Below are 13,296 nucleotides of genomic sequence, written 5' to 3' on the forward strand. Positions count from 1 at the left end.
AGATGCCCAGCAGAGCAGGCTTTACTGTCCTTGCCAGGCCCAAAGGAAGCTTTATCCAGGGGCTTTTTAGCATTGTGTCTCTCCCACCAGATTATGCACTTAATCGGGATGATCTCAGTGGGGCAGGTCCAGGCAGAGCAGAGACCACGCCTGCAGGCCAGGACCTGGACTGGGTGCCCATTCAGAGAAGGCCCCCTCCTCATGACGTCAGGATTTGCACTGGTTGCTTCATTTGACCCCATGCAGTGTCCTCCTCACCCTTGTCATCAATAATATTAACCTCCAACATGTGAGCCCCATGAGGCTCAGCGAACACCACCCAGTATGTCACCCTGGGCTATATTCGAGGTTGTCTTCTGTGGAAAGGGCTGTTGAAGAGAACCCCCTCTGCACGCGCAGTGGCAACCTTCTTTCTGTAATGCTGGCCTTCTCTCTGATGATTTCCTGATCTTTCTGCTTAATAAAGCATGAACACATTTATTGTAGAGCTCTGGAGAGAAGAGCACAGGCATGTAATTGTGTGTGTGTGTGTGTGTGTGTGTGTGTGTGTGTGTGTGTTTTCTGGGGGTCAGAAATAAGCCTGAGGATTGAATTTGTCCATCGCGGGAAGTGTGCATTAATTCATTCACGCATTTGATTTTATCAGCCCACAGTCAGTGGCTGTGGCACAAAATATGCAAATCGGAGGGAAATTGCATGCAAATTAGCCATCACATTGGTTCTATTTCCGGCCCCTTTCTTCTCCTTCCCCTAGGGGTCCATCTGACAGAGCCAGATGGGGTTCTAATTTCTCCCAGCTCCTCCCACGGCCCTCAGGTCAGGGTACTGCAGATCACTGGAGCCAGGATCGACCTTGGAGAAGCTTGCATACCTCTCACAGCTCTGCCATGCTCTGGACAAAGCACGCTTGCGTGCTGAGTGCTCAGCCCTGAGCCTGGGGAGTGTTCATTGCAGAGCCGCTGTTGTGACGTGGCTGAGGACAGAGGAGGATGACTGAGGCTGACTCAAGGCTCTTCCAGTCACAGATACAAGACCCAGTCTTTCCCAGAGCTGGTCACCACCGGCTGCATGCAGCTAGGACCCTTGAGTCACTCCCACGATTAGCTCCAGGCAGCTGGGTCTTATCACAGACTTCTGTTGCAGCTCCTCCAGGCCAGCAGGAGACTGCGTCAGCTTAGGGGGCGAGGGCAGGAAGCCAGCTGGGACACTCAGCTTTGAAAGCCACAAGCACCATGGAGACTCAGCAGAGAGACGTCCTTCATCCAGGGCTTGGGGCCATCTGAAGGTCACCAGTCTCCTGAGTCTAGACACCCCCACAACTGGACAGTCACACATCTACCTGACTGCTCCCTGTCCCCAGCACCCCTGGTGACTACCTAGGACCTGGCAGTGCTGAGCACCCAGCCCCACCTCAGGGGTGGGATTTGGTGACCCTAGATCCTGGGCGTCCTCTTGTTATTGGATGAGGTCTCAGGGGAGTGGTTGCCAGGTTCTTGGTATTCTGAGCAAAGAATTGAGAAGGACACTCTGGATGAGAGGCAAGAGTAGATTTATTGGGCTGGAGAGATGGCTCAGTGGTCTAGAGCACCCGCTTGGAACAAGCTTAGCAAAACATCAGGGACCACGGTTCAATCCCCCAGCACCACATGCCAGCCAGCCCTGCCCCCTGGTGGGCTGAGCTGGCCATACTCTCTCTCTCTCTCTCTCTCTCTCTCTCTCTCTCTCTCTCTCTCTCTGTCTCTCTCTCTCAAATAAATAAATAAATAGATAGATTTAAAAAAAAAACGAGTAGATTTATTAAAAGTGAAAGTATGCTCCCCAGGGAAGGAGCAGGCTAGAGAGGCCTCCAGCCACTAAGGGGTGGGGTCTTTCTGGTGGCCCTGGGACTATGGAGGGAGGGGAGGGAGAGCTGGGGACTGACTGACAGAAGTCAGCGCCCAACGCGGAACCTGAGTGGTTTTTAAATCTTTTGCTCTGTCCCCTCCTCTGCGCTCCAAGGCGCTCTGCCCTGGAAGCCCAGCAAATTTCCCATCAACTTTTGCTTCAAGCTGTGCGAAGCAGTAGCTCCCTGTGACCTGTGATGGTCACACCTGCGTGAGGGGTGCAGTTTCCAACGCCATCCAGTAGGGGGAGCCAAGGACAATGCTGAGTGTCCCCACTTAGAGCACAACAGGTCCACAAGGCAAAGGACAGTCTGGCTCAAATACCGTAACGCTGTGGTTGACAAACTTGCTGGTGGGTTCTGTGTTCCAGGCACAAACTGGCAGTGGTGTTTGTAGGCGGCCTCTGAGGGGCTGGGGAGGGAGGGAGTGGACCCCTCAGAGCTTCTAGGTACAGACCAGAGAGACTGAGTTGGGACTTTTAGCCTCTAGAAAAGCCAGGGAATTACTATGTGCTGCTTTGAATCACTAATTGGGTGGTACTTTGTTACCACTACAATAGGAAGTAATGTAGGGAGGACAGGAAAAGGGGGTGAAGATGAACATACTGGTGCATACGTACACAGGTGGGATGCCTGGGACTCCCGCAGGAAGGGGCAAGCAGGTCTCAGAAGGATCCAGAATGCAGACCCAGGAAGCCACTTGGCATCACGGTTTTCTCGAGAACTGCTCTTTGGGGCATTTGGCTTTGTTTTCTCCCCTTGCAGCTGCTGGCTTCTGCAGCTCCATCCCCTAGGCTGGGCGTGTGACCACAGCTTGCCTGAGCAGCTTAGCGCCAGCCACCTGCAGGGACTCAGCGCTTTCTCCATCCACTGCCAAAGGCCTAGGTGAGTGATTCTGATTGGCTGAGCTTAGTTCAGGTGGTCCTCTAGGTCCCAGCAGGTACATCTGGGGGGGTTCAGAGTAGACTAGCATGGGTGCCAGGTCTCCTGCTTTGCTGGGACAGCCCTGCAGGGGCAGAGGGGGCAAGCCGGGCTGCATCTCCAGGTTTGCTCTACTGCTGAGATCCAGTCTACCCCAGAGATCCATCCTCTGGGGATGCTCCGTTTGCACAGGTCAGGTTACCTCTCCCCGGGGACACGGCTCAGAGCTAGCTCTTCCTCTGGGCCCATCTGAGGGAGAGGTGGGGAACCTGTTGTAGGACCCCCCCCCCATTGTAAGATTGAAGTCCTCCACAGTTAGGGGAACAGAAGCAGGGCCTTGAGAGGGCTGGGTGAGGGTGTCAGCTGTTGGGATTACAGGTGTGCACCACCATGCCTGGTCTTGGTGGCTGGCTCAGTGTGCCTGGAGGTGGTGCCAGTGCGGCATATGTTGCCGCAATCAAATTCTGGTCCCTGCTCTTGCCTAAGCAGGTGCTTAGTCCACTGAACTATCTTGCTGGCCCACCTTTATTCTTTACAATGTGTTTTTCCCAGCTGAGTCCTTCTCAGGATATGTACATGATTTTTTTTTTTTTTTTTTTCAGAACCGGGGATTGAACTCAGACCCTTGTGCTTGCCAGGGAAGCACTTATTCCACTGAGCCATCTCCCCAGCCCTGTACATGATTTTAATAAAAGTTTTTTTTTTAACTATCACGAAGAACTTCAAATATATGAAAAAGGACAAAGAGTAGCATCTTGAAAGCCCGCGGCTCTCGCCGCTCTGAGACAGGCGCTAACATTTCCCTGTATTGGCTTCAACTAGTTTACTTCTGCACTTGATCTTAGCCAAAAGGCCGAGAAGCGATATTACTTCTGAATTATTTTAAATAAGTTACTGTCCTTGTGACATCTTCCCCCAGATATTTTTAGATGTTTTCTTTTTTAAAATGGCATTTTCTTACTTAATGGCAATAACAACATCACAGTTAGCTAAATGAACAAATACCTCCCTGGTGCCACTGGGTAGCTGCTCATATTCAGGTGTGCGGCAAAGCTTCTGACCGGTTTTCTCTGGCCTTTGCTCATGGTGTGGCTTGGAATGGCACAGAAAGGGCACATGCCATCAAACCCAGATCCTCTAAGTCCCAGGTTAGACTGTTGGGCCCGAAGGTCCTAGAGACCACCAGAAAGCAAGGCATGATTCTTGGGGACTCCTGAGTTGGTCATGGGTCCTCCTTGTGACTACAGCTGTGACCCTGCACTGGGGATCATCAAACTGTCTATGGGGACACTGGCAGGGGGTGATCACCCAGTTCCCTGCCAGTCTGTCAGCAGCACATCTTGGTGGGAGTGATTGTGTTGTGTGTGGTTGTGAAACACCAATTTCCTTACGCCCTGTTTCTCCTATGCCATGTGGTGCCTGGCATTCTACTAGGCAGTGAGCTTCCTCGGGGGCCACATTCTCAACCTGAGACACAGCTCCCACTCCAGTGCCAACCTGGGCACCTAATCTGTCTCCTCTTCTACTTTCAGATAAAGGAGCTAGTATGACAGTCTCTATGAGACACAAGTGAGGCTCTGTTTGCTTGATTCTCTTTCTTTCTTTCTTTCTTTTTTCTTTCTTTCTTTCTTTCTTTCTTTCTTTCTTTCTTTCTTCCTTCCTTCCTTCCTTTCTTTCTTTCTTTCTTTCTTTCTTTCTCTCCTTCCTTCCTTCCTTCCTTCCTTCCTTCCTTCCTTCCTTCCTCGCTCTAATTATCACCGCTTTGGCCAGGGGACAGGCTTCTAGCTGGCTCCTGCGTCTCTCTGACAAGACCTTCTTAGTCACTGAAAGTTTCCTTGCTAGCCAGCACGGTGCTGCACGTCTGCAATCCCAGAACTGTGGGGGTCAGAGATAAGGAGGTTCACAAGGTTGAGTTCAGCCTTGGCCATTTAGCAGTGTAGGAAGACCCGGTTTCCAAATCAAATATATAAAAAAAGGATTGGGGATGTGCTCAGCGCAAAGGCCCTGGGTTCAATTTTGCAAGTATTACAAGGAAGAGGAGAAGCAGAAGCAGGAAGAGGAAGAAGAGAGAGAAACAGTAAGACAACTCCCTTATTTCTGGTGCACGCTGATGTCCCTGGGCCACGTCTGCCTTCCTTCCAGAGGCCTGAAGGTGGCTTTCTCCAAGCAGCCCCAATGCCTTGCACTAGCCAGAGACCAAAGCCTGAGTGTGTGGTGCTTGCTGTCCTCCAACTCTGACCCCGTGGTTTCCCCGAGTCCTCATCGCCCTGTTTCCTTCTTCTATCCGGACCTGCACATCTATCTGCATCACACAGAATGTTCTTCCTGTACCTGGCTCTTGGGACTGGCTGAGGTCTGGGGTCCGGGGACCACGTGTGTGGGAGGGGTGCTGGCCATGGAGTGCCGCGGCCTTAGGTCAGGGGACCCAGCGCTTTAAAGGGTGGGAGCTGCGTAGTCGAAGGGCAATGACACTGGTCAGTGGCACAGATGGCTTTGGGCCTCCTGTGACCCATCCTTTCCACCTGTAAGCAGGCTTCTCCTCCCTGCTACCCCAGCAGAGCTGTACAAGGGCCAGCGCTGTTCCTGCTGCAAGTCATATCGGTTTCTCCAGGGCAAGGCGTGTGCAGGCGCATTTGACTCCCACTCTAAGAGCAAAGAAGGGGCCCACACCTGCATGGCCTTATCTCAGGATCCAAACACACAAGGCCCCTGAGAGGCATGAACAGCTCTGCGCCCATGTAGGCTGCTCACCCTGCCAAAGAGACACAGAACCGGCGTGCTCCCCTGGAAGCCAGATGTGTGGCACCCTAAGACTGTCGGACCTGAGTTAGCCTTCGTGTCCACCTCTCTACTTTTTCATTTGCTCAGTTGTCCTGCCGAGGTACATGCAACTCCTTCCCGAGAGACTCCCCATCACCCACAGCAACCCCACTGGGGGCTCCATTGCCTCCCCAACACTCTGCACACAGATGCTCCTCCAGGATGCGAAGGCTTTCCCTCTAGGAGTCCTCTGGGTGCTTAGAGTCTTGGCGCCAAACCTCAGGCCAATCTGTGTGACAGTCTAGCAATGGCCCATGAAGAGTCTGCTTTCGAACTTTGGTGAGCTACCAGCTGAGCTTATGACAGTCAGGATGAGGGTGGCTGGGCAGGGCAGGGGTCAGCCAGGAGTTTGGGGTACAGCAGCTAAAGCTAGGGTCCTAGGGGGAAGGGCAGATGTGGCCAACAGTGGGGAGCACAGAGGAGGGAGTGTGTGGAGGGGTTTTGCGGGGGTCATAGTTCATCTCTATAAAGTTCAGAGCAAATAGGGTGCAGGTGACTCCAGGACAGCGTGTCGCAGGGAACAGAGCAAGGGTCCACGTCAAGCCATCATCCCGGGTCATGATTTTCTAGATGTGAGGCCTTGGCAGTGACTGTCACAGAAGCTTGTGCCTCTCACCTGAAACGTGAACACAACAGTGCTGACTCCCCAGAACAGACATGGGGTCAGGCTGCCACCCTCTGGACTCTTGAAAGGACATGGATGTGTGCAGCTGTCAGGTGCCAGCACTGCCCCTTGGCTTAGCATTCTGCAGATCCTCTGCCCTGATTCCCTTTCCTCAAGAGCAAGCCAGGCTTGTCTGGACCCCAGGGCCCTTGCATGTGCTGGCTCTGCCTGTAGTATTCTTCCTCAGCTCATGGCATGGGCGTCCCCTTTCTGCCTAAAGGACACTGTCCACCCAGACACTCTGCAATGGTGTATTCCCCACCAGGCTCGAGCTGCACAAGGGGAGGAGCCTCAAGTGCTGTGGACTAAGCATGAGCCAAGGAGTCCAGAGCCACTGCGCAGGGCTTCAGGCTGCTGGGGGCGCGCTCCATCCCTGCTGCTGTCCCATGCGTCATCACTGAGCACTGACTGTGGGCCAGGCTCAGCCAGGCAGAGGACAGCAATGGCCAAGGATGGGACCGGAGAGGCCCTTGAGACCTACAGGATACCGCGCAAGGTGCTGGCCCTAAGCTGGGGCCCTGAGGACTGGTGTGGCAAGGGCAACCGCTCTTTCCCAGGACTTCTGGGATGAGGAACGGAGTCTGCAACTGTTTTGGCCAGGAACGCTGGGTGAAAGGGTAGGTGGGTACTTGGGTACCAGCCTGCTCTGAGCCCATCACCAGACCCTATACCCACTGTCACCAAAGGCCGTGATTGCAGGCCTCAGAGGAAGAGGGAACCTGGAACACATGCATATGTGTACACCTGTGCAGGTGCACACATGCACATATCTATGTACATGCTTGTGCATATGTGTATGTGTATATGCATGTGAATGTGTATATATGTTTATATGCATGTGTTGCCATTGTATATGTGTGTATCTGTGTTCTCACATGTATGTTGGAATATGCATGTGTACATATGTATGTCTACACACGTGCACCTGTGTTTTCACATGTATCTGAATACACTTATGCATGTACACACGGAGGTGTACTTATGAGCCTGTGCATGTGGGTGTCTGAGCGCACGTGTAGATGTGCACATGTGTGTATTCCATGTTTGCACATGTGCAGATGTGAGCACACTTGTATGTGCATGTGAACACATGTGCATGTGTCTCTTGCTCATGTACAGATGTGTGTGCGTTATCTATTGCATGTGTACGTGTATGCACGTTTGCAGATCTGTGTGCACTGTGTATATGTGTGTGTGGTAGCAAATGGCGCCGGGATGCAGGCCACTGTGGGTCCCAGGTACGTTCCCCTGCCTGAGTCTTGTGCCCTCACTCTTCTCTGGGCCAGAGGTGGCAAATGCCCACTCCGACGACCGGAGCGTGGAGGCTGTGGAAGGGGCTCAGGTGTGCTGGGTAGGACTTGAAGCCGATCCTGACCCAAGGCCCCGCCCCTGCCCGGTGCGTCTGGCTGGTGACCCCAGTGTCCGGGAGCCCCGCAGTCCCAATGGCGCCCCACCCTGTTCAGAGCCTCCGGAGTGATGGGAAGGGGTGTTGGAATCACCCGCAAGCACAAAGAGCGGCGGGGATTAGTGGTCGTGGGGGACAATGAACAGTCTGAGGTAAGGACTCGGAGGCCGCGGGAGAGACCCAGGGCTGGCCGGCTCTGTTCCGCCCAGAGAGCCCGCTTCCCCTCTCTTGGCGCCCTCGTCCCGCCTTAGCGCGGGCCTTGGCGACCGCACGCTCCGGGGCAACAGCGCCACCTGCTGGTGTCTTCCCGTCTGTTCCTTTGGCGGCCCGCCTGCGCCCCAAGCCTGCAAGGGCGCCTCTGCCTCCAGTGTATGTTTTAGGGGGCCAGAAGGGAGCGACCAGCCGCCTTCCAAATCCTAACCACCGAAAGTGACAGCGACCTCCAGGGGCGCGGCGGCGGCGCGCTGCCACCCGTCCTTGCCACCTGCGAAGTCGAGCCTTGCTGGCTCTCCCTGGGACGCAACCCCAGGTCAGCTGGGGTCAGCTCTGGCTCCAGTCAGCTCTGGCTCTCAGGCTAGAAGATCCTTCATGCCAGAACCTCACGAACTGGGATTTGGCCTTGGGTGGAACTTAGAGTCACCCCCTCCAAGAAACTCCTTGTCCCTCCTCTGAGTGGCAACTCCTGCAGTGCCCTCACCCAGTCCTTTGCTCCCTCTGGAAACCTGGCTGCTCTCTCCGTGGGACACAGATGGGCTCCTGGCTCTGTGATCCCCGCAGGCCCTCCCTCCCCCAGCCTCTGGCCTCCTTGCCGGCCTTCTCGTGTCCTTCACAGGCTTCGTGGCATCCCACACTGGGGCTCCCTTCCCCACCCTACTGGCGTGGCCCCTCCTGGCCTCCTCTGGCCTCTGACTTCTCAGCCTCTTCCTGTTCACGTCTCCGGCCCAGGCTGCCCTCTCTGTTCCTCTCCGGTGAGTGTCTCCCAGGCCCCAGCCACAAGGGCACCTTGGAGTGGTTCTCGCAGCACCTCTCTGGCTGTTGTCTCCTGCCGTGGCTCGGCCTGGCTGCCCCTCCGCTTCTGCCCCCTCCCACCTGCCTGTCTCTACGTCCAACTCCAGACGCTTGCCTGGCTGTAGAGTCTCCTTTCTCTGCTACAGCCGCTGTCCCAGCCTTTGCCTGGCCCAGGGGAAGGCCGGTCCCGACCCCTGCGGCCCTCGGGCTCCCTGCATACTGGAGGAGCTCTCCTCCACAGGTGATGTCGCATCTTCCTCCTGCTTGGAGGCCTCCCCAGGTGGAACCTGAACTCTTGAGCAACTCTTCAGCCTGGCTCCACCCTCTGCGTCCCTCTGTCCTTGGCTGCCAAATGCAGCCGTGTGGACACAATCACTTCCTCCAGGGCTCCCGGGTGACCATATGCAGGGCCTAGAATGCCCTGACACTCAGGGCTCTGCCTTCCCTAGTGGAACTGGCTACTGTCCTTTCTGTGAAGCTGTCTGTAGCCCCCACATCCCCATTTGGCTCCTTCTGTTTGCGTTCTCCTAGTACAGTGGAAGCCTCTGCCCACCTGGTGTGTGACTTCCTCTCTCCATTGAGATGTCTGTCCCTTGGATAGGGACTGGGCCTCTCCAGTTGTCCTTTCTGTACCAATCACAGAATCTCCTTAATACATGGTTAAGTTGGGGCTCCCCACCCCTTTATTTGAGACACAACTGTGCTAAATTGCCCAGGCTGTTCTTAAACCTGAGATCCTCCTGTCTCAGCCTCTGGAGCAGCTAAGGTTACAGGCAGTGCTACAATGGCCTAGGCTTCCCTCTTTTTATTTTTTATTTTCATCTTTTTGAGACAGGGTCTTACTATGCAGTTCAGGCTGGCCTTTGAGCTCACTGTGTAGCCCAGACTGGTCTCAAACTCACAACGATCCTTCTCCCTCAGCCTCCTAAGTGCTGGGATTACAGGCATGTGCCACCCTGATGACCACTCTTTTTTTTTTTCTTAAGTATTTTTAAAAATCTTATTTATTTATTTATTTATTTATTTGTTTCAGAGTCTCATTATGCAGCTCGGACTCGTAGTGATCCTCCTGTCTCAGCCTCTCCAGTGCTCGGATTTCAGGCGTGTGCCACCATGCCCGGTTTCAGTGGCTGGAATGGCTTACCCAAGATTTTGGCATGCAGTACAGGGGATCAAACGCAGGTCTTTCCCCTTGCCAGGCAGGTGCTTAGACCTCCGAGCTATCTCCCCAGCCTCCCACCATTCTTTTTAATCTAAGTACTTGATGCTATAAATTTCCCTCTTGTGACACTTTAGCAGCATCCTACATATTTTTATTTTGGTATGCTGTATTTTAATTTTCATTTTGTTTTGTGTGTTTCCTAATTTCCTCACAGACTTACTCTTTGACCTATGTATTAAGCCACTGACTTTAGCACTTCTCCTATTTTGGAAACTAAGGCAAGAGGATTGTAAGTTTCAGGACACCTTGGCAACTTCACAAGACCTTGGCTTAAAATAAAATAAAGAGTTGGGGATGATGGAGCTTAGCACTAGAACACTTGCCTAGCATGTGTAAGGTCCTGGGTTCAAACCCCAGAAATAGGGGCTGGAGAGATGGCTCAGTAGTCTAAAGCACCTACTTGGAACAAGCTTAGCAAAGCATCAGGGACCGCGGTTCAATCCCCCAGCACCACATGCCAGCCAGCCCCGCCCCCTGGTGGGCTGAGCTGGCCACACACACCTCTCTCTCTCTCTCTCTCTCTCTCTCTCTCTCTCTCTCTCTCTCTCTCAAATAAATAAAAAAATTAAAAAAAATATTTAAAAAAAAACCCCAGAAATAAATGAAAAGAAATGTATTGTTTAATTCCCAAGTGTTTGTAGATTTTTCTATAGTCTTCCTGTTATTGATCTTTAATTTGAATCTGTTTGAGTCAGAAAATATATTCTCTATGATTTTGAGTTGTTTGAATTAGTTAAGTTTATTTTATGATCCAGGATATGGTTGGCCTTGATGAATGTTCCAGAAACAGTTGGGGAAAAGATGTGCCCTGCTGCTGGGTGGAGTCTTCCTACGTGTGGACTGGGCCCCAGCGCTGGTCATGTTGCTTAGATGGATCTTCTATGTCCTTGCAGATTTCCTCTGTCCCTGCTGGTCTAGCTTTTCTGCCACCTGACCAGAGTGGACTATTGAAATCCCCATCTATAACTGTGGACCCTGTCTTTTTCCTTCTGTTCTTGGTTTTACTTCCCATAACCTGAAGTTCTGCTGTTTTTTAAAACTTATTTATTCATTTATTTGATACAGAGTGTTGCTATGCAGTTCAGACTCATAATGATCCTCCTGTCTCAGCCTCCCCAGTGCTGGGATTACAGATATGTGCCACCACACCTGATTTTGGGGCCAGCAGGGCGCACTCAGGGCTGGCCTGGCCTTTGGTACCAGGGATTGAACTTGGATCCTTGTGCTTGCCGGGCAGGCCCTTAGACAGCTGAGCTATCTCCCAACCCTGCTTGCGTGTGTGTGTGTGTGTGTGTGTGTGTGTGTGTGTGTGTGTGTGTTTAATGTATTTGGTTGTTATAGGGTCTCACTATGCAGTTTGAGTTCCTAATAATCCTCCTGTTTTCAGCCTCCCCAGCACTGGGATTACAAGTGTGCACCACTACACCCAGACTCTGTGGCCCGCTCAGCCCACCTTGAGGATGGAGCTATCTCATCGGCCCCAGCTCTGCTGTTTGATACACAGTTTGGCTGCTGTTCTTCATCTCTTTGTCATTGTACAACGTCCTTTACTAATTTTCTTTGCCTTAACATCTATTCATCTGATATAAATACATCCACTCCTGCTGTTTTACAATTAATCTTTGCCTGGTTTATCTTTTTCCTTTCAACTTACCTATGCTATTTAATTTGAAGTGAGGTCCTAATAAAGAGAATATAACTGGCTCTTTTTGATTAAAATTGACTCTACCAATCTCTACCTTTTAATTGGTGTTTTTCCATCATTTGCATTCAAAGCTTAAATCTGCCATGTTATTATTATCGTTTTTTTTTATTGTTTCCTCTTTTTTCCTTCCTGCAGACATTTTTTTAAAGGATCCCATCCTGACGTATTTCTGAGTGTGTCGTACAGGTTTCTTAGTGGGCTATAATGCACACATATGACCTCTCACGATCTGCTGGGGTTGATGTTTTAACACCAAGGGGTCGTTCTACGATGCTTTACCTCCCTTCTTTTAAATGTCATTAGTGTGGTATTCTGCGGCCATTCACAGAGTGGGCTCAAGGTGAATGCCAGAGGACTTAGCTCTCAGCTCAAGGACAGTATTCCAGGCACTGAACTTTCAGCAAGCAGGCCTTTGAACAACACAATCTTCTTTGGAAAGGTTCCCCGTGTGTGACAAATGAACTGTTACCAAGTCATGCTCTTGGATTATCAGAAAAAAAATGTCCAGCTCAACCAAGATAAAGGAAATTGCTCCACACTGAAGAAGAGCCAGGGTCTCTTCGTTTCTCTAAAATTACAAATAGAATTCAAGGCAGTGCAGCAGGCTCAGCGTCTTCCATTTCTTTCTAGCTCAAACCTTTCACTGGATATTTTGAGGGGTAATTATGAGACGATCGATCGAATTTGAAGATATTCTCAACGATCCATCCCACAGTGAGCTCATGGGGGAACCACAGCTGATGGTGGAACATAAGCTTGGTTTCCTGTGGTATGTGCGTGTGCTGTTCGTGAACCACAGGGGCATCATGATGTAGCTGTCTTTTGTCATAATTTGATGTATACGGTGTTAAAAGTGGTGGCATCTGACAATTTTTTGACTGATTATTATTATTATTATTTTTTTAGGGAAGGGTCTACAGGGTGTTCAGGGTCTCACTACTAGATCAGACTTATAGTGATCAGCCTGTTTACAGCCTCCCAAAAGCTGGGATTATAGGTGCGCGTCACCATGCCCAGTCTCAATTGCTGTCTCAGTGTGTCCCGGGGGCGGGGCCGGCACAGCAGGCCCAGGGATTGAACCCCAGGCCCTTGTGCCTGCTTGCAGTCACTTTAATCCACTGAGCTATTTGGCTGGCCCTAAAAAAATATCATTAATGTGATTATCAGCTGTCATTGTAGTTTTGTGTCACCCATGACAGCAGGCCTGGCTGCCACAGTTTCAGATGTGAAGTCTACTGTAATCTGAACAGTATGTCCCTGTCATCATGGTCACTTTTCTCCTTGCTGAGACAAAATGCCGAGCACCCAGAGTTAAAGAAGGAAAGGTTGATTTAGCTCCCACTGGTAGAGATTTCAGTTCATAATCAGCTGGCTCCAAGGCAGGGTGGTGTGCAGAGGGGCATCGCGGGGGAGAAACAGTTCATGGTGGACGGAAGGTAGCAAGGCAGGCAAGCCAGGGACAACCACAGCTCTTCTATCCCTTATATCTTATCCAGGCTACTTAGGGTGGGAAACACTCACCCCCTTAAATCCTAATCCTCGAGTCCTTGATCCGAGCATCGCACCAGGAATCAGTGGTAGCATCACACTCTCCACAGCCAGTCACCTCTGAAAAAGCCCCACCTGGGACTGCAGGAGGCTTTAGGGGAACATCTAGACACAAGCCATA

Source organism: Octodon degus, unplaced genomic scaffold (genome assembly GCF_000260255.1).
Source record: "Octodon degus isolate 3935 unplaced genomic scaffold, OctDeg1.0 scaffold00033, whole genome shotgun sequence".
NCBI classification, from domain to species: domain Eukaryota; kingdom Metazoa; phylum Chordata; class Mammalia; order Rodentia; family Octodontidae; genus Octodon; species Octodon degus.